This window comes from Sinohyriopsis cumingii, chromosome 7, assembly GCF_028554795.1.
Source record: "Sinohyriopsis cumingii isolate HCF-2022 chromosome 7, ASM2855479v2, whole genome shotgun sequence".
NCBI lineage: Eukaryota > Metazoa > Mollusca > Bivalvia > Unionida > Unionidae > Sinohyriopsis > Sinohyriopsis cumingii.
In genome coordinates, this window is record NC_142967.1 from 47534119 (window position 1) to 47555438 (window position 21320).

Consider the following 21320-nt stretch of genomic DNA (forward strand, 5'->3'; position numbering starts at 1 on the left):
AATGGATTAGCAGAGTATTAGTAGAGACACGATATATATCCCTGACCCAATCAGCAGCTTTTAGAGTATTAATATACTCGGGTTTTACATACTTATCTCTTCCACGATATCCAAACGCGGCAATATCAAGTAATTTGTATGGATTCTTGATATCGTCAATTTATCCGTAATTTTAGTTCTGAATCTTGGCAAAGGTTCAGGTTGAACCTCAGGTTGTGGTTGAGGAGGTAGCTGGGGCGGTGGTTGAGTTGCTTGAATACGACAAACAATATCAATGGGCAATGTTTCAAGAGCTTTCCGAGTCGCCTCAGTTGGTGTAACAGTTTTCTTTGTTGGTTTGACAATTGGTTTAAGTAATTGTTCTGAACCTTCTGCAAATTCAACTTCAGATTCCTGACGTTCTTGTTTTGTCTAACATAATCACGAACAGGATGAAACTTTTTAATTACTTCTAATCTCTCTCGAGCTAATTTAGCCGTATAAGACTTCATAGCTGGTGCCATTATTGATATAACAATTATTTAATTACAACAGCAGAGAGGGTGCGACCTCAATGAAAACGTCCGGCTGGTAAACACGAGTGCATACTTTTTAAAAAACACTAACGACAACGATAAAGTAACAAAATGAAGTAACCCAATTAGAGAAACTCTCAGTTAGTTTGAAACTTATGTGTGACGTTATTGACCTTATATTTACATTTTCGTAGGAAGCTTTATTTTTCCAAACATGACGTTTCAGCAAAAGGTCTGTTCACCCTCTCTGCTGCTACGTGCAAAACTGAGAATAAAATTTATCTCATCACATATAAGGTATGTGGCCTTAGAATGTTGGAGAAACTGAATAGCTACATGAACGGATCAATCTTCAGAGCCTGATTGGATAACAACAAATCTGGACAGAAATCCAGTTGCAGAACACATCTCTTCTCTGGCCAGATTTTCAGAGATGTAACACTGACTGCAATTTCTTACAACCCTTACTGGGTACGTCGCCTTAGAACTTTAAAACCAAGCGGCTTAAATCACGCGCAAATAAAATCATCATATGATTATAGCCTGCACACTTTCAATGAAATACTTGTTTGCTCACTGGTCACTCACTTACCAATAAATACTAATAAAACAATGAAATATTGTGGATATAATTTACGGATACGCCGATTTACATAACAAATAGATGGCAATATGGCACATCCATGTGCATGTCGATATAAACTAGTGTACAACATCATCAGTCAAGATGAAGCAAACTTGTCGAAACATTTTCAAACTCCTGTTCCAGCAGAAATAGTTACTTAAACTTTTGTCATTTCAATGCTGTCTTTAGTTCTAGTTGAAAGACTCAGGTTAGTTTAAAATTAGTTTGGCACTGTCTGTTGTCAGTTTATTGTATTTATCTTAATTAAACCCTGACACGCGCGACCCCTTGCTGGAAGCGGTGCACTTGAACCTGTCATGCACCATATGATTTGTACTCTCTCTCTCTCTGTCTATGTGTGTGTGTGTGTGTGTGTATATATATATATATATATATATATATAGGTTTGTGATTGGCGTTATCTTCGTTCACAATTGGATGTCTTTGAGGCTTTTTTGTTCCTAGGTGGGCTACTACTGGTTTGTTCTGGAGGATTAGCTTTAGTGTCTCGCAAGAATCCACAAAAAATAGGCAAGTGTTTCTGGATGAGTGTGTGTGTGTGTTTAAATATGATGGCCAGGACAGTAGGGTGAATGGCGACAATGGAAATTAGCATTAAAAACCACCCTGGGTCACTTTGGCGACAATGGAAATTTAACATTAACCACCTGGGTCACTTTAGCGACAAGGGAAATTTAACATGGGCAAAAAACCCTGGGTCACTCTGGCGACAAGGGAATTTAACATTGGAGAAAGGAAATATTCATGCTAGGGACATTCTAGGGACAAAGGCATTCGAACAATGGAAATTTAACATGGGAAATATTGCTGGGTCACCCTAGGGACAATGGGAATTGAACATGGGAATAGAGTTTGGGTTTGTCTAGGGACATGGGGAATTGAACATGTTAGAAAAAAAAACTACTTTAGGGACAAAGGGAATTGAACATGGGATTTTTTTTTTAAAAAAAATTTTAAAAAAGGGGTAGACAATGGAAAGTCAATCTCTTTTCGAGAAATGTGGGTGGCCCTGAAAAGGGCCTTTGGTTTTATGTTAATATTAACATAGACGGCATCTGTCACATCTTCTTCTTCTTAAACTCCTTCTAACTGCAGGTCCATACACAAGTACCCTCTTGAGGCATCCTTGTCTTTCTATGTAAACTCTTCTCATCCATAGACTAGTATCTGTCCTATCGACAACAGTCCACTTGGACCGGACATACATGGGTATGTCCGTCCTGAACATCATTGTTGACACAAGGGTGGAAGATTGAACGTCGGTCCACATCTTGAGGTTCCGAGAACAAGTGAGTGATTGCGCTGAACTGCGCTTATTTATAGGGAGAGGCAGGATTGAAACGGATTGAGTTCATTGACCAATCCAAACATGCGTGACAAATATCAGTCAGCCCGCATCCAATCCGAAGAGAGCAGACTGTGACGTCATGTGGTCTATATAGATTCGCTAGCGCCTGTGTGCAGTCAATCTATGCGACAGTGATTCAACATGACGGAAACTCAGAAAACAATTCACTGGGGTGCACCAGCAGTGGAGACCACCCAAGGGAACCCGGACTTACTTTCAGAAGAGGTACATTGGGATTTTGTGGATTTTCTTACCTCGCAAGAATTTGTTCCGGAACCTTCGTCTCATTCTTCATTACCGCAAGTGGAGAATTTTAGACAGAGACAGAAAGAAGAATTGGAGAAATTTATGCAACGATAAAAGGAAGCGGAACAAGCTTTTCTCCTACAGCAACAGCAACAGCAACAAGAAGAGGTAAGAAAAAAACAAGAAGAAGTAGCAGCAAAGAAACAAGAGGGTGAAAATCAAACGGCCACGGTACTGTTGGACATTTTAGCGGAGTTAAGAAGTCTGAAACAAATGCATCAGACTTCTTTATCACGACCGAAGAGAATACGACCTTCCCGAGCTAAACACGCCAACCCTGTGACTAACCCTACCGTACCACCCTTAGTGATTTCGACCCAATCATCATCATCAGAAGTAGGCCTCGGCCGTGGCAAAGGCTTAAGGCAGTTAAAGTTGATTGCTTAAACTCACCCCTACACCAAAAAAGGCCCTTTTCAGGGCCACCCACTGATCTCGATAAGAGATAGCCTTTCAATTTGCCAATAACTCAAAAATCAAACAAAAAAAAAAACATTTTTACCCTTATAGTACGTGTCTGTGTATGAGTGCGTGAGTGTAGCTTCTTATTTAAAATCGAAACTCAAAGACACTTACCTTATATAATTAATGTATTCTTTTCTCCATAGTTACAATCCAATTCACAATTCACAACAGAACACTTTATAAATTACATTCACTTCTTCTGTTTCTTTTTTTTACTCTCTGTTTATTCAATTTCTTCACCGTCACAGTCTTTTCCTCCTCTTGCTCCTCACTTTCTTCCCTTCTTCTTTTCTTCTCCTGTTTCTTTTTCTTCACCTGGCTGCTTTCTTCCTCTGAAGAATCTCTCTCTTCTTCTGAAGAATCCCTCTTTTCTTCTGACTCCTCTTGTTTCTTTTTTGGGCAATATGGAGACCAATGTCCTTTTTCTTGACAATAATAACAGGTATCTTGACTTTTGTCTTTTCTAGCCCCTGTTTTTTTTTCTTTTTTGACGGTCTGGACACTCTGAAGACCAATGCCCTTCCTTCTGACAGATATAGCAAGTATCTTGACTTTTATCTCGAAAGGAAGGAGAGTAGTCCGTCGGCTGGTCTGAAGAGAATTTTCTAATGACCCCTCGCAAAGCTCTGATGAAACGTTCGATTTGGCTACTCTCTTCCATCGTTGTGCTCGGTTTGAGAGTGAAATGAATAGTGAAAGGACAAGACACACACACACCCTTTTATATACGCTGGTTTGCCATGACTATAAATTAGTCTATGGTGTTTAAACTTGAGTCATTTGAAGTTTTGCACTCAAGATGAAACGATCCTATTCATTCGAGAAGAAAGAAGAAGAAAGTAAGAGGCAGAAACGTGATCTATCGCCTCGTACCAGAGATGAAGTCTTGGCACAAATTCATGCCAGTGATTTTGAAGAGGACATGAGTGAACCAGAATCTGAACCCTCTAAACAAAGTTCACCACCCTTAGTCAACCCTGAAAAGTACTATTCCATTCGAGAGACGGAAAAGCACTCCTCTAGAAAATTTAGAACCACGGCTTACACCTACACAGTGAAGTTTAAAGATTTCAAGGCTGACGTACCGTTAGAGAAAGCAGAAGGGTTTATCACCGAGATGTGGGATTCTTTGCTCACCGCACTCAAGCGACAATGTCAACCCAAAGAAGACGATCGCTTGACACTATCCATAGATCACGACAGCTTGAAATCCCCTGTTTGGATCGAGTTTATCAGACCGGCAGAACTAACCCCTTCCAAAGTCATGGACAAGATTCAACACGTACAACAATCTAATGATCAGTTTGACATCACCGATGGTAAAGCCACACTGAAAATGGCCCACGTCTCTCTTCCTCAAGGGACAGGACGCAAAAAGGTCTTATTGGTGAACGACCTTCGCAGCACCAAAAAGAGTCTAGTCCAAATTAACAACTCCCAAGACCAGATGTGATTAGCCCGAGCCATCGTGGTGGGACGAACCTATGCCAACAAGAACGACACGACAGAATGGAAAAGAGCCTGGAAAACTATTCAACGATCCGACTGAGCCAAACAACTAAGCGAAGCAGAACTCCTGTTACAACAAGCCGGACTGTCCAATGACACATCCTGTGGCATTCCTGAGATGCAAAAATTGCAAGATGTCCTAGCTCCATTCTATACCTTGAAAGTGCACCCTCAAAAAATGCGCGGACCCCTGTTGTTTCGAGGGAAAGACTTTAAGGATGGAAAATGCATTCATGTCTATTATCACGATGACCATTTCGATACCATTACCAGTATCACCGGATTCCTGGGATATGTTTATTATTGTGAGAAATGTGACCATGGCCATAAAAATCGAGAACAACACAAACATTGTGGATGGAAATGCTCAGGATGTTTGGCCTCTCCACCCTGTCTGAGCGAAGGACAAGAAAGAGTACATTGTCCTGCTTGTCTGCGCACGTTTGTCAGCCCTGCCTGTTACCAACAACATCTGAAGACGCAAGGTTCACAGCAGAAATGTGCTTGTCAACTGCTGAGATTGTGCCCTACGTGTGGACAAGGCCTACGTACCAACAGTACCAAGACATACGTATATTCAGGAAAACAAAAATGTCACATTTGTCACCACATCGTGGACTTGGAACACGAATGCTACGTGCAAAAATACCAACCCCCACCAGAGAAAGAGGACGGTCATAAGAAGAAAGGCAATTTCATCTTTTTCGATTTCGAATGCATGCAAGAGACCGGTATTCACATTCCTAATTTCTGCGTGGCTCATCGAGCGTGCGAGAAGTGCATTCAAGAACCTATCTTCAGTCATTGCCCTCACTGCAGTAAGATTCCCGGAGTGCGTGAAAAAATCTTTCGAGGACCGAACACGTTAGCCGATTTTGTCCAATGGGTCTTAGACCCCATCGACAAGACGTGGAGCCAAGAGGACATCGAACGTTACGGAGATTGTCATCGTCATGCCACCTTGATGGCTCACAATTTCTCCGGATACGATGGACAGTTTCTTTTGAGATACTATACGGAACAAGGCACCGAACGTCCTAAAGTGACTTTGAACGGAGCCAAAATCATTTTCATGCAAGTGGGACAAGTGCAGTTTAAAGATTCGATGAGCTACTTGGCCATGCCTTTGAGTCGAATGCTAAAACGTTTGGAATGACAGAAATGGCTAAAGGGTACTTTCCACACTTTTTCAATACGGAGGACAATCAACACGCCGTTCTACCCCATTTACCTGAGGCTCACTATTACGACCCTGACAACATGCGTGCCGAACAACGAGAAGCTTTCTACGCTTGGTACCAGGCTCACGCCTCCGACCCTTTCGACTTTCAGGAAGAAATGTTAAAGTATTGTCGTTCCGACGTGGACATTTTACGGCGTTGCTGTGGAAAATTTCGAGAACTGTTCATGGAACACGGAGGGGTGGATCCTTTGAAAGAAGCTTCCACCATTGCCAAAGCGTGTTCCTTAGTGTATCGACAACGATTCATGCCTGAAAACACCGTGGCTGTCATCAGTCCTCAAACGACCCACTTTGTCAAACGTCAATACTCGGTCAAAGCCCTACGTTGGTTACATTACTTGTGCGACAAGGAAGACAAGTGGATTCAACATGCCCGCAACGGAGGGGGTGAAAAGACCATCGGAACGTATTCGGTTGATGGCTGGGACTTAGAAAACCCCAAGACCGTGTACGAGTTTAACGGTTGCTTATTTCACGGATGTCCCGTCTGTTATCCTGACCGTGGCACTAAAAATCAGTTTTTACAACGAACCATGGAAGACTTGTACCAGTCCACTTGTCAGCGACGCCTAAAGTTGGAACAGGAAGGATACCAAGTGGTGGAAATGTGGGAACACGAGTACGATCACCGTATGAAAACCGATCCCGAATTTAAACGCCTCGTGAAAAGTTACCAGTTCATGGACCCCCTGAACCCGAGGGATAGTTTGTACGGAGGAAGGACCAATGCCACCTGTTTGCTGTACCAAGCCGACGAAGAGAAAGGAGAAGAAATCAAATACTTGGACGTGTGTTCGCTGTATCCCTACGTGTGCAAATATTGTCGCTTTCCTGCAGGGCACCCGCAATTGCTGATGGAACACATCGACCTGAAAAACATTCGACAATACGAAGGCTTGATCAAGTGTAAAGTTTAGCCTCCCACGAACCTATACCATCCCGTGCTACCTCACCATTGCCAAGGCAAACTGATGTTTCCTTTGTGCCGTACTTGTGCCGAAACGTGCAACCAAGACCAACCTTGTCAGCACACCCAGGAAGAACGGGCCTTGACGGGGACGTGGGTCAGCGTAGAATTGTTCAAAGCTCTGGACATGGGATACCAACTGTTGGAAGTGTACGAAATTTGCCACTTTCCCAAGACACAACAATACCACAAGGGTGGCCCCAGTCAGAAAGGCATTTTCGCAGACTACGTGGATGCCTTTTTGAAACTGAAACAAGAAGCCAGCGGCTATCCGTCCTTGTGTCACACTTCCGAAGACGAAAAGACATTCAAAGAGAAATACTATGAACAAGAAGGCATCTCTTTAGACCACATCGAGAAAAACGAAGGCAGGCGATCGTTTGCCAAAGTGATGTTAAATTGCTTGTGGGGTAAAATGGCACAACGACCGTGTTTACCCAAGACGGAATATTTGACAGAACCTTCCCGCTACTTTCAGATGATTCACGACAAAACCAAATACATGAAAAACGTGGACGTCGTTCGTGAGGATTTGATCTTGGTCAATTACGAAGAAGATCTGGACTTTGTACAAGACGACCCTTTTGGAAATGTCATCATTGCGGCTTACGTGACAGCTCATGCTCGCTTAAAATTGTACGAAGCTTTAGAACTGTTAGGGGAACGTGTCCTGTACTTTGACACAGACAGTTGCATTTACATCCATCACCCGAGTCAACAGCACCCTGACATCGAAGGAGACCGTTTAGGAGCCTGGACAGACGAGCATCCCGACGACAAGATTCTAAGTTTCGTCAGTGGCGGTCCAAAAAATTACGGCTACGATTACCGGGACCCACAAGAAGAAGTGCACAAGACGTGTAAAGTGAAAGGATTGACTCTGAATTATCGTACCAGTCGTGTGGTCAACTTTGGGGTATTGAAAGAAGCCTTGCAATCGGGAGAAGATGACCACTTTAAAGTGACCACCTATCAACCCAACAAGATTGTACGTTTACCCACTCACCACATCGTCAGTCGACCCTTGGAAAAAGTCTATCAAATCGTGTACCAGAAGCGAGTACGACTTTCCAATCATTTCACCTTACCGTATGGACACATCGGTATTGGTCTGTATATAAAAAGGAACCCTAGGCAAGATCGATAGTTCATTGTGACTACCAAGACCGAGCGAACAAGATGAATACTTTCAGAGAAACACAAAACAAGTTTAGAAAGGCACAATTCAAGTGTGGGGCTTCTGAAGTGGAATGCGATTGTGAGCCTTGCGACTTTTCAACAGTACCAGAAGAACCCGTCACCCAGGACAGGACTGTCGTGGACAGGTCTGAAAGACCCTTTCGGGAGGATACTTGTGTGACCTTACCCCCTATAGAACTGGTCAGAACTTGACCCAAAACATGTTGTACAGACACTTGTGTTTATTCCACGTGAATGGCTATCATGTGCCTTTTATCCTTGTACTTAAGCCTTTGGCTTTTATGTATTTTTGTCTTTCGTATTCATGTTTAAAACATTCAATAAACGTGTTCTGAAAAAAAGAATATAAACTCTCGTCTTGTTTGTTTTTGTGTCACAAGTGACATTCCAGACACTATGGCTACCTCTGCTGTCTCTGCTCCCTCTTCCTCCACTGTCAAAGTCATCGACGAACACTTAGATCGTGTCAGTTGGGAGGCTTTGTATCTTCGCCATCCCTTTAACATGCTCATTGCTGGACCTAGCGGTTCAGGCAAAACCGAATTCGTCAAACGTTTGATCGAACATAAACATCATTTGATCGATTGGCCACCTCAGCGGATCGTGTGGTGTTACAAAGAGTGGCAATCGGCGTACAGCCTCTTGCGAGAAAGTCAATGCGATTCCATCGTGTTTGTGGAAGGCATTCCTAAAGAAGACGACGGCATCGTCTCTGACTCCCGTCAAACCCATTTGGTCATTTTTGACGACATGTTAGGAGAAGACGAAGAAGAAATTAAACTGTGGTTCACGCGCAAAGGGCATCACCGTAATGCCAGTGTCGTTTACATCACTCAAAATTTGTTTCAACAAAGTAAAGCCCATCGCACCATCAGTCTCAATGCGCATTACGTGGTCTTGTTTAAAAGCCCTCGAGATAAATCGCAAGTGCAAGTCTTAGCCAAACAGTTAGGGACACCTTGGCTGACTCAGGCGTACGATGATGCCACTCAAACTCCACACGCCTATTTACTCGTCGATTTGAAACCTACGACCCCCGAGGATTTGCGATTTCGTACCCACTTGTTTCACCACTGGGGCCAAGACGGAGGGCCTGTCCTGTACACGTCTCCGTCGTCGACTTCACTTCATTCCACAAAAAAATCTATAAAAACCTCAGACCCTTTTCGTCTGTCTCACACACATTTTGAACATGACGTCCCTTCAGTCGCATCTTCCCGTCAAATTGATTCGTGCCTTGTATGGCATCAGTCGAGAAAAAAATCCACAAACACGAGCTCGTGTCTTAGAAGCTAGTCTCAAAGAAGTCTTACGATGGTTCACGGTGACGGCACGTCAATTACTCCAAGGAATCATTCAGATTCCTCATCAAACCAAACGCTTTTTTGATCGAAACAAAGTCGCTTTGACCCAACTGGCCGATCCCCGCATCGACACTCAAACCAAAAAACAAATCATTTTGAAACCTGGAGGAGCGGTACTCTAGGAGGGATCATCATTCGCTCTCTCTTAAGATGGGATCCTAATGCCCCCAAACTTCTCCCCAAGAAAAAAGTCAAACGAAGCTCCAAGAAGAAAAGGACCAGGTCCCCAAGGAGAACTTCTCCAGTGGCTGGACCCTCCTCTTACCAGACACCACCCCGTAAAAAGAAAAGAAGCCCCCAGAAAAAGAAAAGTCCACAGAATAAAACTAGTCGCAAGAGAGGAACTTCGGCCAGGATGCAATTTTACACTCGCAAACCACGACCTGCCACAACGGTGACCCTGTCTCCGGCCGCCTCAAGTTCATCCACTTCTCCGTTGATGACACCAAGAACTGAAGAGTACTTGGAGACGTTGATCACACCAAGAACTTCTCCGTTGATGACCCCAAGAAGAACTTTCCCAGTGGCAGGACCCTCCAATTTAGTGGCAGTGGCTGCTGCTCACAAAGTACCTTCTCCCAAAATCAAAGTCCAAGAAAGATCGGGCATGTTACAAAGTGTACTGGATTTGTCCAAGCAAGAACTGGCTCGATTTAGTCCGTTACGTACCCCTGCACGACGTGTCATGCCTGTCCTGAAGTTGATACGACGTAAAGACAATCAGTGGCGACGCGTTCCAGTATAAAAAAAGGTGTGACCAAGTAGGGTATCAGTGTTTTTTGGTGCTGCTGAAGACTCAGAGATGTCACCCTCCAGAAAACATCCCTCTTCTAAACAACCCCAAGGAAAGAAAAGGAAAGGACTGCCTCCTCCTTTAGTCAAACATGGGGACATGTTATCTGTCCTGTCCAAAGCTTCTCCACCTCTACCAAAAAAAAACTCATTCAATCGGCCTCCAAAGAGGTCATCGATACCGTGTGCGAATGTTGTTTGAACGTCTTGAAAGGCACGATCCCTTTGTCCAAACACCAGAAACAATGCTTAGGCAAACATCGTCACGTTCTTCGCCAAATGGTTCAAAAGAAAATTCCCATTCGTCAAAAGAAGAAGATGTTGGTCCAACGTGGAGGCATTTTACCCCTCTTGTTAGGTCCCTTACTGAAAGGAGTCTTGGGAACCATGTTGGGAGGACTGGTGGGAGCAAGATAAAAAGGCCCTCGGAAGTCCCAAGATCTCAGAATCGACCCCTGACAACCCCATGGAAGGACGAAAACTGGCTTTAGTGCCTTACAAACGATGGATGGAATACCATCGTTGGCAAGAACAACGCACCCCGCATTTACCTCCCAATCCCCATTTGAGCGAGATGTCCCAGTTACAACACGAATTGCAGTCCTTGATGGATCGCCAAGATTTGTCGGAAACAGAAAAATCGCAAAAGTACGGTCAACTCTTGCAACGACTGCAACTCTTTCACCAGAAAGCTTTAGACGAAACCGCTCTACCCACTCTGAAAGATTTTAAGACCTTGATGAAAAGTCCAGCACCATCACCAGTACCAGTACCACCACTACCAGTGACCAAGACAGAAAAAGGAGAAGAAGAAGAAGAAGGGTTTCAAACTCCACCAGAAAAAGTACGCAAGTTAACAACACCACCTACCTCCAGAATTGGATGGATTAAAAAGATGATGGCCACCCCTTCTTCATCACAAGAGAAAAAGAAAGTGAAGACAGAAGTGAAACAAGAACCGATATCCCCCGCTCAGACATCCTGCTCTTCAACATCTATTGCCGGTCGCACACGCAAAGCATTGCAATCCAAGAAAATACCCTAACAGAAAAAGAGTAGCATCCTCCAAGAGTGGGTGACTTATTAACACATCAAAAAAAATGGAAAAAGTCTTAGCCAGCATTTACTACGATCCCTCCCATCCTGCAGGTTACGCAGGAGTTCAAAAATTGTATCGTGCTGCCAAAACTCGACTGAAAAGTCTCCGTTTACCTCAAGTGCAACGATGGTTACAAGAACAAGCTACCTACACTTTACACAAACCCATTCGACGCAAGTTTGCCAGAAGTCGCACCCGAGTGGAAGACATCGATCATCAATGGCAAGCCGATTTAGCCGATGTCTCTCATTTAGCCAGCTACAAATATTTGTTTTGTGTCATCGACGTCTTTTCCAAATTTGCCTGGGTCGTACCCTTGACTTCCAAATCGAGCAGCGAGTTAGTGCGAGCCCTGCAACGAGTGTTGAAACAAAGCGGTCGTCACTCTCTTCGATGGCAAACGGATAAAGGCACCGAATTTCTGAACCAAGCTTTCCAAAAAGAATTAAAGAAACGTGACATTCATTTTTTTACCACCGAGAATCCCGAAACCAAAGCCAGCATCGTGGAACGTTTTCAACGCACTTTGAAAGAACGCATGTGGAAATATTTTACGCATCACCACACTCTGAAGTACATCGACATCTTACCGCACCTGGTGCAAGCGTACAACCAATCTTACCATCGAAGCATCGGACGTGCCCCGCAAGAAGTGACTCCCGAGAACGAAGTGTTGGTGTTTGAGCGCCTGTTTGGTACGTCCCCGACGAGGGCTGTCCCCAAGAAAAGTGGAGAGTTGGCCGTAGGAGATTGGGTGCGCATTGGCAAAACCAAACGCACTTTCGACAAAGGTTACTTACCTTACTGGACGACCGAATTGTTTCGTGTCACTGGACGAGTGCGTGGTCGTCATCCTGCCGTCTATAAATTGGAAGACATGAACGGAGAAGTGCTCAAAGGAAAGTTTTATTTGCCCGAGTTACAACGTGTCACCAGAAAAGAAGACGACGTGTACGACATCGAAAGCATTCTCGAACGCAGAACCCGTAAAGTGGGCAAACGACGTGTCAAAGAAGTCAAAGTACGTTGGAAAGGATATCCACCCAGTTTTGATTCTTAGATCGACGCTTCGCAAGTCATCGACTATAAAAAGAAGTGACCATCATGCCCTTTCACACAGACGCAGCTACGTCGACCACTCCTTCACCCAGTTCTTCTGTGCAAGATTTACAAAAACAACCCTTGTGGGTGTGGTGCGGAGAACGTGTGCCTAAAACGCAAATCGCCTTTTTCTGCCAAATCTTCGTGGTGTATTGTGTCATCGGGGCAGCCATTGCCAATTTGAGTTTGCAACAAGGAGACAAACAATTGTGGACCATTTTATTGAGCAGTTGCATCGGTAACCTGCTTCCCAATCCCTCCCTGAAATTCTCCTCGAACGGGAACCACGGGAACCTTGTGTCCAGTGCCAGTGCCAGTCACCACTCCAATAACAACAACAACAACCCCATTTTAAGCGGAGACACGCCTCTGACGTCCAGTAACCCCTTGGACAGCCACAGAACTCTGGAATTATGAGTCACCAAAACCAATTTTACTTGACCTTACCCAGTGACAGTTCCATGGAGGTGTTTCCCCACAACACGTTGTGCTGTTACACGGCCAAATTACCTCAGGCCATCCCATTAGATCACGAAGCCCATTGGGAAGTGGCTTTGGTAGAAATGATTCACCCTACACAAATCCAAAACATCACTGAAAAGCAAAACACTTTTGAGGTCGAAATCCTGAACCAACAATTGCAAGAAACCATAAATGAAATCGGGTTTTCAGGGGACATAAAGCCATCCAACAATTCACCCTTCAATATCTACAACTTGAAAATTCCGTCAGGGTTTTATTTTAGTGGCCAACATTTGGGGGACACCATTGCTTCCAGGTTCGAGTTAGCCTTTGGCAAAGCCCTGAACAGAATCAAAAAAGTGTTACCCTGGAGTACCATAAAGTGGCTCGTCGCTTCCTGATGAAATTTCAGGATACCCAAACGTTGTCCATCAGTTTTAATAGTGACTTTTTTGATATTTTAGGTGGAGACACAAAAATGGTTCCAAATTTTAAACCGAAGATCAACAGCAATACGGAATTTTACAAGTTTTTTCGATTCCCGGTAGAACTGAACCAAGGACTGAATTTGATCTTTGTGTATTCCGATGTGGTGGAGTACAACGTGGTGGGACACACCTCTGTGCCGTTACTGCGTGTCATTCCTTTCAAAGTGGATAGTACCACGACCAGTGACCAGGAAGGTGGGAACACTTATCACGTCCACCGTGAATCTGTACATCCTCACTATTTGCCTATCAGTAAGTCTTATTTGGACACGGTCAACATTGCTATAAAAGGAGATCTGGGACAAAATATTTCATTCACCAAAGGAAAAGTCACGGTGAAACTCCATTTTCGAAAACGGTTCTCTCACGACTCGTAAGTCATGTATCCAGTGTACCGATGGGTTGCTCGACAGCGAGGACACGGTTTAGGAGATATGTTAAAATCGGCCTTTCGTTCGGTGGCCCCAGTCTTGAAACCGATGGTGACACGTGGATTGCACGCCTTGAAAGATGCGGCACTGACGCAAGGCAAAGAATTTCTCCAAAATGTCATCATCGACAAACAAAATCCTAAAGAAGCCTTCATGAGGGCAGGCAAAAATGTCTTGCTGCAAACGGGCAAAGACCTTTTGGACCGACGCGAAACACCTATAAATGCCCTGCACGCTACCGAGCCAGGCATTCAGCAAGGACAAGGCAGAAAGAGACGACGAAGAAAACACCCTTTCACAAGACTTCACACTTCTAAAGCGAGAAAGGCAAAGAAAAGAAGAACCGTTCGAGACTTAGACGTTTTCGATTATTGAGACACAGAACAAAATGATGCACCGAGAGTCTTGTGTTTGTTCCAAGTCGGAACTCGATCTCTTTGCCATGCCCCCTACCATGATGACGATGCAAGAATCTCAGTGGATCGAATTTCATCCCGTCTCCTCTTTGACGGATTCCGCTCCCATCGAATTTGAAATCAAAGGACAACCCGAAGATTACATCGATCTGAATAGCAGTTACTTGTACCTGAAAGTCAAAGTTCTAGATAAGACAGGAGGTGATATAGACACTGAAGCAGTAGCTCCCGTCAACAATTTCATGCATTCCTTGTTCAGTGGAGTGGACTTGTACTTGAATAACAAACTAGTCAGTAGCAGCATGGATACTTACCCTTACCGTGCCTACCTGGAAAATCTCTTGACGTACGGAATAGACGCCAAGAACACTCATCTCAATGCCTGTGTGGTATGGGAAGCTGACGATGCAGGCCAGTGTGAATTATTGGAAACTGATACAACTGATAAAAAGAAAGAATACAATGAGGGATTTGTAGAACGAAGAAACAAAATCAAAGATGGACAGAGTTTAGAACTGATGGATCGTTTGCATTTGGACATGTGGTTGCAAGAGAAATATTTGCTGAACGGGGTGGATGTCCGCCTGAGACTGAATCGTATCAGCAGCGGTTTCCATTTAATGGCTGGTGCTGACGATTACAAAACCAAAATCCAAGAAGCCAGACTCTACGTATGCCGTGTGGAGGTGTTACCTAAAGTGGGAAACGACATCAGTCAGACGTTGAGCAGAACGACCGCCAAGTATCCCATACGACGCGTGGAAGTGAAAACCTTCACCATTCCCAAGGGACAGCGATCCATGATCGAAGATCATCTGTTCCAAGGACAGTTACCCAAACGTTTGATCGTTGGTATCGTCGAGAATACAGCCTTCAACGGAGCTGCCGAAAAAAATCCTTTCTACTTTCAACACTATGGCGTGTCCAAGATCGAAGTCAGTCGCGATGGCAAGACCTTGTGTACCCGACCTTTCGAACCTGACTTTACCAAGAAGAATTACTTGAGATCGTACTTGTCCCTGTACGAAGCCACTGGTCAGTTAGGAACCAACACCAGTCACGGTATTACGTACGAGGATTATGCAGGAGGCTATGCTTTGTGGGCTTTTGATTTCTCTCCAGACCAAGGCAGCGACGAGGGACATTTCCACCCTATAAAATCAGGACAGATTCGTGTGGAAATTCAGTTTGCAAACCGAGTCCCTGATGAAACGGTGAACGTCATCCTGTATGCAGAATTCGATAATACTATAGAAATCAACAGTTTGAGAGAAGTCATTCTAGATTACTAGAAGCCATGGAAGACTGTTATCCCTCTTTACCTAGTGGAGAAACTTTAGACATGGAATGTGAGGAGACTGTGAAAGAAGAAGGAGTTATCATGATGAAGTCAAGATGGCCAGAACAAGAAGCCCATTTAGTCTCCTGTTTTGCCAAACACTTGGTCGAAAAAATGTCGGAATTGATCAAGAAAAATTGCTATGGATGTCAAAACGATCATCCCAGTCAAATTCAACACGATAAATGCCTGATGCTGAATCAAGAAGAAAAATTGGATGAGTATCTGGACGAAGCTTGGAGTCTCATCTCGGACGAAGTCGTGTGGTATCAGTGGTATAAAGACTTGCGTGAACATTCTTGTCCACCATTAACCACTCAAGAGATCCATCGGATCGAAGCTCTCCTGAATCAGAGTGAGGAGACGAAACGAAGAAACGGTTATTTGTCAGACATTTTCAAGCAAAAAGTCAGGATCGAATTGATGACTTATTATTACCTGTGAAGAAGAAAACACACAAATCAATGGATACCTGGGAACTTTATTACCTTTTGAACCACAGTTTGTATACGGCTTCTTGGAATCCTGTCGTCTGTGCTAAAGATGAACTCCCTCATCGCAAACCTCAAGACCATCAAGCTTATGTCATCAACACGGACAACAGTCATCTCCCAGGAACCCACTGGGCAGCCGTCTACTTTCCACAAGAAGGATGTGTGGAATATTTCGATTCGTACGGATTGCCCCCTTTGGAAGACGATATCGTTGACTTTATGAGAAGAAATGCTCAGACCACCCGATTCAATAATGTGAAATTACAAGGCACAGATTCCTTGGTGAGCGGACAGTACTGTGTGTATTTTCTGCATCATCGCAGCCTCGGCTATTCCTTAGAACATTTAGTGACTCATTTTGATCCTCGTTCTTCTTCAAGAAACGATGTGAAAGTAGATCGATGGTTTTGTGACCATTATGCTTATCTTTTGTCTCAAGCTAGGAAACGTAGTGTCCATCAATGGCCTAATGACTTCCAACAATGGAAATCACAATTTCATTCACAACGTTGTCAGCCCTGTTTAAAGTAGAGTGTGCATTGAAAAAAAATGTTTGTCATTTGAAAAAAAATGTTTGATGTTATATTGTTGGATTATTGTTAAAAAATGTTAGAGTTGTTGGTTAGTGTTAAGTGATTTTGAATAAAAAATGTTGTGTTTTGAAAAAAATACCTTTGTGGTTTGTTTGGCTAAAAGAATGTTGATTTATGCTCTTTGACTTCTTACTATCCCTCTCATGACACTCATTGAACGTTGCGGCTCGAAAACCGTAGAGGGATGTTTTCCTTCACGTCCGCGCTTTGACTTTAAGAACCGGGGTAGTTTCCAGTCTAACCATCCATTGTCGACTCATCCTCCTATGAAGATGTGCTCCAAACTAGCTAAGCTAAACGAAGTCTACGTGAATTTGCACAGGGTCAGTCACAGTCTGATACCGAAGCCAGAAGAGATAGAGAATGTGAGAATGCTAAAAGTCACTGAAGACCTGATAGAAGAGCTCTTCAGAGAAGAAGTGAACAGGGAGAAAGAAGAATGGACAGAGAAGTACAGACTTCAGAGACAGCAGCATCATCATCATCAGCAGGAACCTGAACCTGAGAGAGGCTTTGTCGATTGTCGTATCGACACCAAAGAGTTCTTCTTCTCTTTCCGAAGAAACAGACCTATCGTCAGAAAGTCTATCCTCAGAGGACGTCGCATTCTTAGAAACTAAAAGATTGCCATAGCAAACAAAAAAAAAACAAAACTTTTGAGGGCTACCCCAATACTCTAGAAAAGAAATAACAATCGATTTGCCAATGTGTGTAGGTAGAGTAGTGTGAATATAAACACGAACTCATTTTTATAGTGAGAGGGTATGGGTTTGTGTATAGGATTGTGTGTTTGTAAGTGCTCACGTACGTTGGTGTGGATAGTAGATTAAGATCATGTTTTTGGCTGTTTAAGGTGTGGGGAGAGTAGATTTGGGGTTTGATTGGATTGCTTTGCGTATGTGGATAGTATATTGAAGTGATTAATGAAATTTTTTTAGAATAGTAATGGGTAGTATAAAAAAGTGAGTGTTTCTTTTAGGTCCGCGCCTTGTTTTGGTTATGATCTAGGTAAGATCAATTTTGTTTTAGGGGATGTTTTCCTTCACGTCCGCGCTTTTACTATAAATTGAAACTCGCTGGGCAGTCTAGCTACCCTTGTTGATTGATGAAGAGAATGAATACCAGAACTGTAAAGCTTCTAGAACTCCAGATGCACCTGGAATATGCCAGGCGCCTGTTGAATGAACTTGCCGCGGAGGCCATTGTCGAAGAGGGAAGGATGAGAGAGGAGGAGGAAAGAAGAAAAAAAGAAGAGGAGGAAAAGGACAGAAGAAATTTCAGAATCCCAGAGACAGAAAATTGGGATTCTGAAGCCACTTATCCCGCCTCTGCTCTCCCCCAAAAAGGAGTGAAAAGAGACTGGGGAAGAAGATGTGTGTGTGGCGCCAGGCCAGGAAAGTGCCAGCATTAGATAGGTGCATCTGGAGTTAAAAACCAACAGCCCTTTTCAGGGCTACCCAATACTCTAGAAAAGAAATAACAATCGATTTGCCAATGTGTGTAGGTATAGTAGTGTGAATATAAACACTTCTTTTTTATAGTGTGAGTGTATGTGTTTGTGTTTGTGTTTGTAACCGATCACGTACGATTGTGTGAATAGTAGAGTATGGGTTTGTTTATTGTTTCTTAGCGTATGTGGAGAGTATAGTTTGGGTTTTGTAACCGCTCACGTACGACTGTGTGGATAGTAGATTATGGATTTAGTTTTAATGCTTTGCGTGTGTAAATAGTAGATTTGGGGTTTGTTAAATATTGTTTCACTTATGTGGATAGTATATTATATGAAATGAGAAAAGTAGGGGATGTTTTCCTTCACGTCCGCGCTTTCACTATAAGAACCCACAAGGTTTGATGTTCAAACCATTCTACAAAGAATAAAAAAGATGGAAGTGTCCCAACTGTTCAATGATTTAAGGCATGTTTATTTTTGGATGGTGGATGGTGAATATGGACTTGAAAGGATTGAAAGAGATTGGAGGTTAAGAACCAGTGTGCACTATGTGAACGAACTAAAATTAGCCAGGGAGATGATAGAAGGATTAATTGAAGAAGAAGTGAAGAGACTGAGAGGGCTAATAAATCCCCCTTATGTCAGAGTGGGAACATTAAAAGAGGCTCTGGAGAAGGTAGAAGAAGTAGGAAGGTTTTTGGAAGAGATAGAAAAAAGGTCAGAGTGGCCCTTTGTCAAAAGGAGTGTTGAAAGATTGAAAAAAGGGGAAGAAAAGATGAGAAAGGTGATAGATGAAGAAGTGGTGAAAATAAAGGACAGGTGGGCAAAAGATAGAAAAGAAGAAGAAAATAGAAAGAAAAAGGAAGAACTAGAGAAACTAAACGCTAACTGGATAAAAATCCAACAGAAGTTCCGAGCCATGGGTCACCCGGACTGGATACCAGAAACAGAAAAGAAGAAGAAGAAAGGAATGATGAAAAAATAAGAGGATGGCTACAGAAGTTAAGGAGTTAGAAGAAGAAGAAGAAGAAACCCAAAGGCCCTTTTCAGGGCCACCCACATTTCTCGAAAAGAGATTGACTTTCCATTGCCTACCCCTTTTTTAAAAATATTTTTTAAAAAAAATCCCATGTTCAATTCCCCTTGTCCCTAAAGTAGTTTTTTTTTCTAACATGTTCAATTCCCCTTGTCCCTAGATAAACCCAAACTCTATTCCCATGTTCAATTCCCACTGTCCCTAGAGTGACCCAGCAATATCTCCCATGTTAAATTTCCATGGTTCGAATGCCTTTGTCCCTAGAATGTCCCTAGCATGGATATTTCCTTTCTCCAATGTTAAATTCCCTTGTCGCCAGAGTGACCCAGGGTTTTTTGCCCATGTTAAATTTCCCTTGTCGCTAAAGTGACCCAGGGTGGTTAATGTTAAATTTCCATTGTCGCCAAAGTGACCCAGGGTGGCTTTTAATGCTAATTCCCATCGTCGCTAAAGTGACCCCATTCACTACTCAGGACGTTCATTTCAAAATATCTCAAACTAAGGTACTAATAATGCTTTTAATGTGTATATTTGTCCATATATCATCCACACAAATATTAGGCGCATGAACTTCTGTGAAACGGGCCCTTGTGAGAAAATGTAACCGTTATTAGTTGAAAATTTATACGCCCATACCTCCCAAACCAGTTATTTTGTTTGAGCGAAATTTTGTTGTTTTCTCATTTTATTTATAAACATGTTTTAATAAAAAACGATTTAAACTGGACTGCACAAATTTCGGTGAACTTCATCGAGGATTCAAGAACTTATAAATGGCAACTGACGATACCACTTCTTGACCACGTACACTTCGTGATTGGTGGGGATATTTACATCCAGTTTATGTAATGTTGATATATGATTCTAGTTGTCTACAGATCAATGAATCTCTCTGTGTGATTGTCTTTCAAAAACTAAACAGGTGTAGATATTTGTTCTTCTCCTATCTTAATCGTATGAATCCGCTGCAAGACCTGTTGCGCTGTGAAACCATTCTGACTGCAAAAATATTTTGAAAGTATCATATCTAAATTGTATTCTATGTATTCATTTAATCTAAATCCAAAGAAAGTTTTTCCACGTTAAAAAATGTCTCTAAATTACACGACAACTATAATTACTATCTTTTCGTTTAGTTTACGTTCCACCTTATTTCCATGAATTTTTGTTGCACTAATATTTTACAGTACCAGTTTGAAAGTAGGTCACATCCTCCAACTTGACAAGGACTACGATTAGTTTTATAAATGTGAATGTTCGACATTTGTTAAGACCGTGCGTCTTATTATACAAAGAACACACCTACCAAATCAATATTTGCTAAAATGAGAAAATTGCTTCTATGGCTTCTTTGATTTAAGTGTAATGAATCGAAACCAGAAACTACGCAGTCAGTTAAAGTTCAATATGAGAACATCGTCTGTATGTTACGACATTTTCTCGATGACATTTGTTTAAATCTAGCAGCATGCCACCTAAGCGTAAAACAATGACGACGTTGACGGGGGACCAGGATGATTATTTTGTGTACTGAGGGCTTAGTTTCAGATAAAGTTTAACGTCTTATTGGTTGCAGAGAAATTGTCAACACTTGCGTGGTTTTATTTACTTAGCGACGCAAGAATATATTCCATTAGGATGGGGCCTTGAAAAGATTAAGATTGCCAGAGCAACGTAGATGGAACTGAAGAGAACAACCCCCAAACCGATTCCGCTGGTGAAGCCTAGTCAAATTTGTATGCTCCCCGGGATTTTAGAGGCATTAAGAAGACATAACTTTATGGGAGGTTGGTGTTAGTCTTCATGAGCAAATTTTGTCATTCAGTACTCTTCTATCAGATTACAAATACAAAAGGTAACTGAAGAAAAATATCTGCGAGAAATAATTAATTACCTTCGTGTCTCTATATACGTGTGGTCGGACCATTCTGACGCTATTCCTTCCAAAGGCGCGTTAACGAGACGTGTACACACTTAGCACTCTGACCCATTTTTAGATGTTGCTCCAGTGAGTACTTTTCTACTAACCACACCACTAGATGATAAAGGAAAGAGA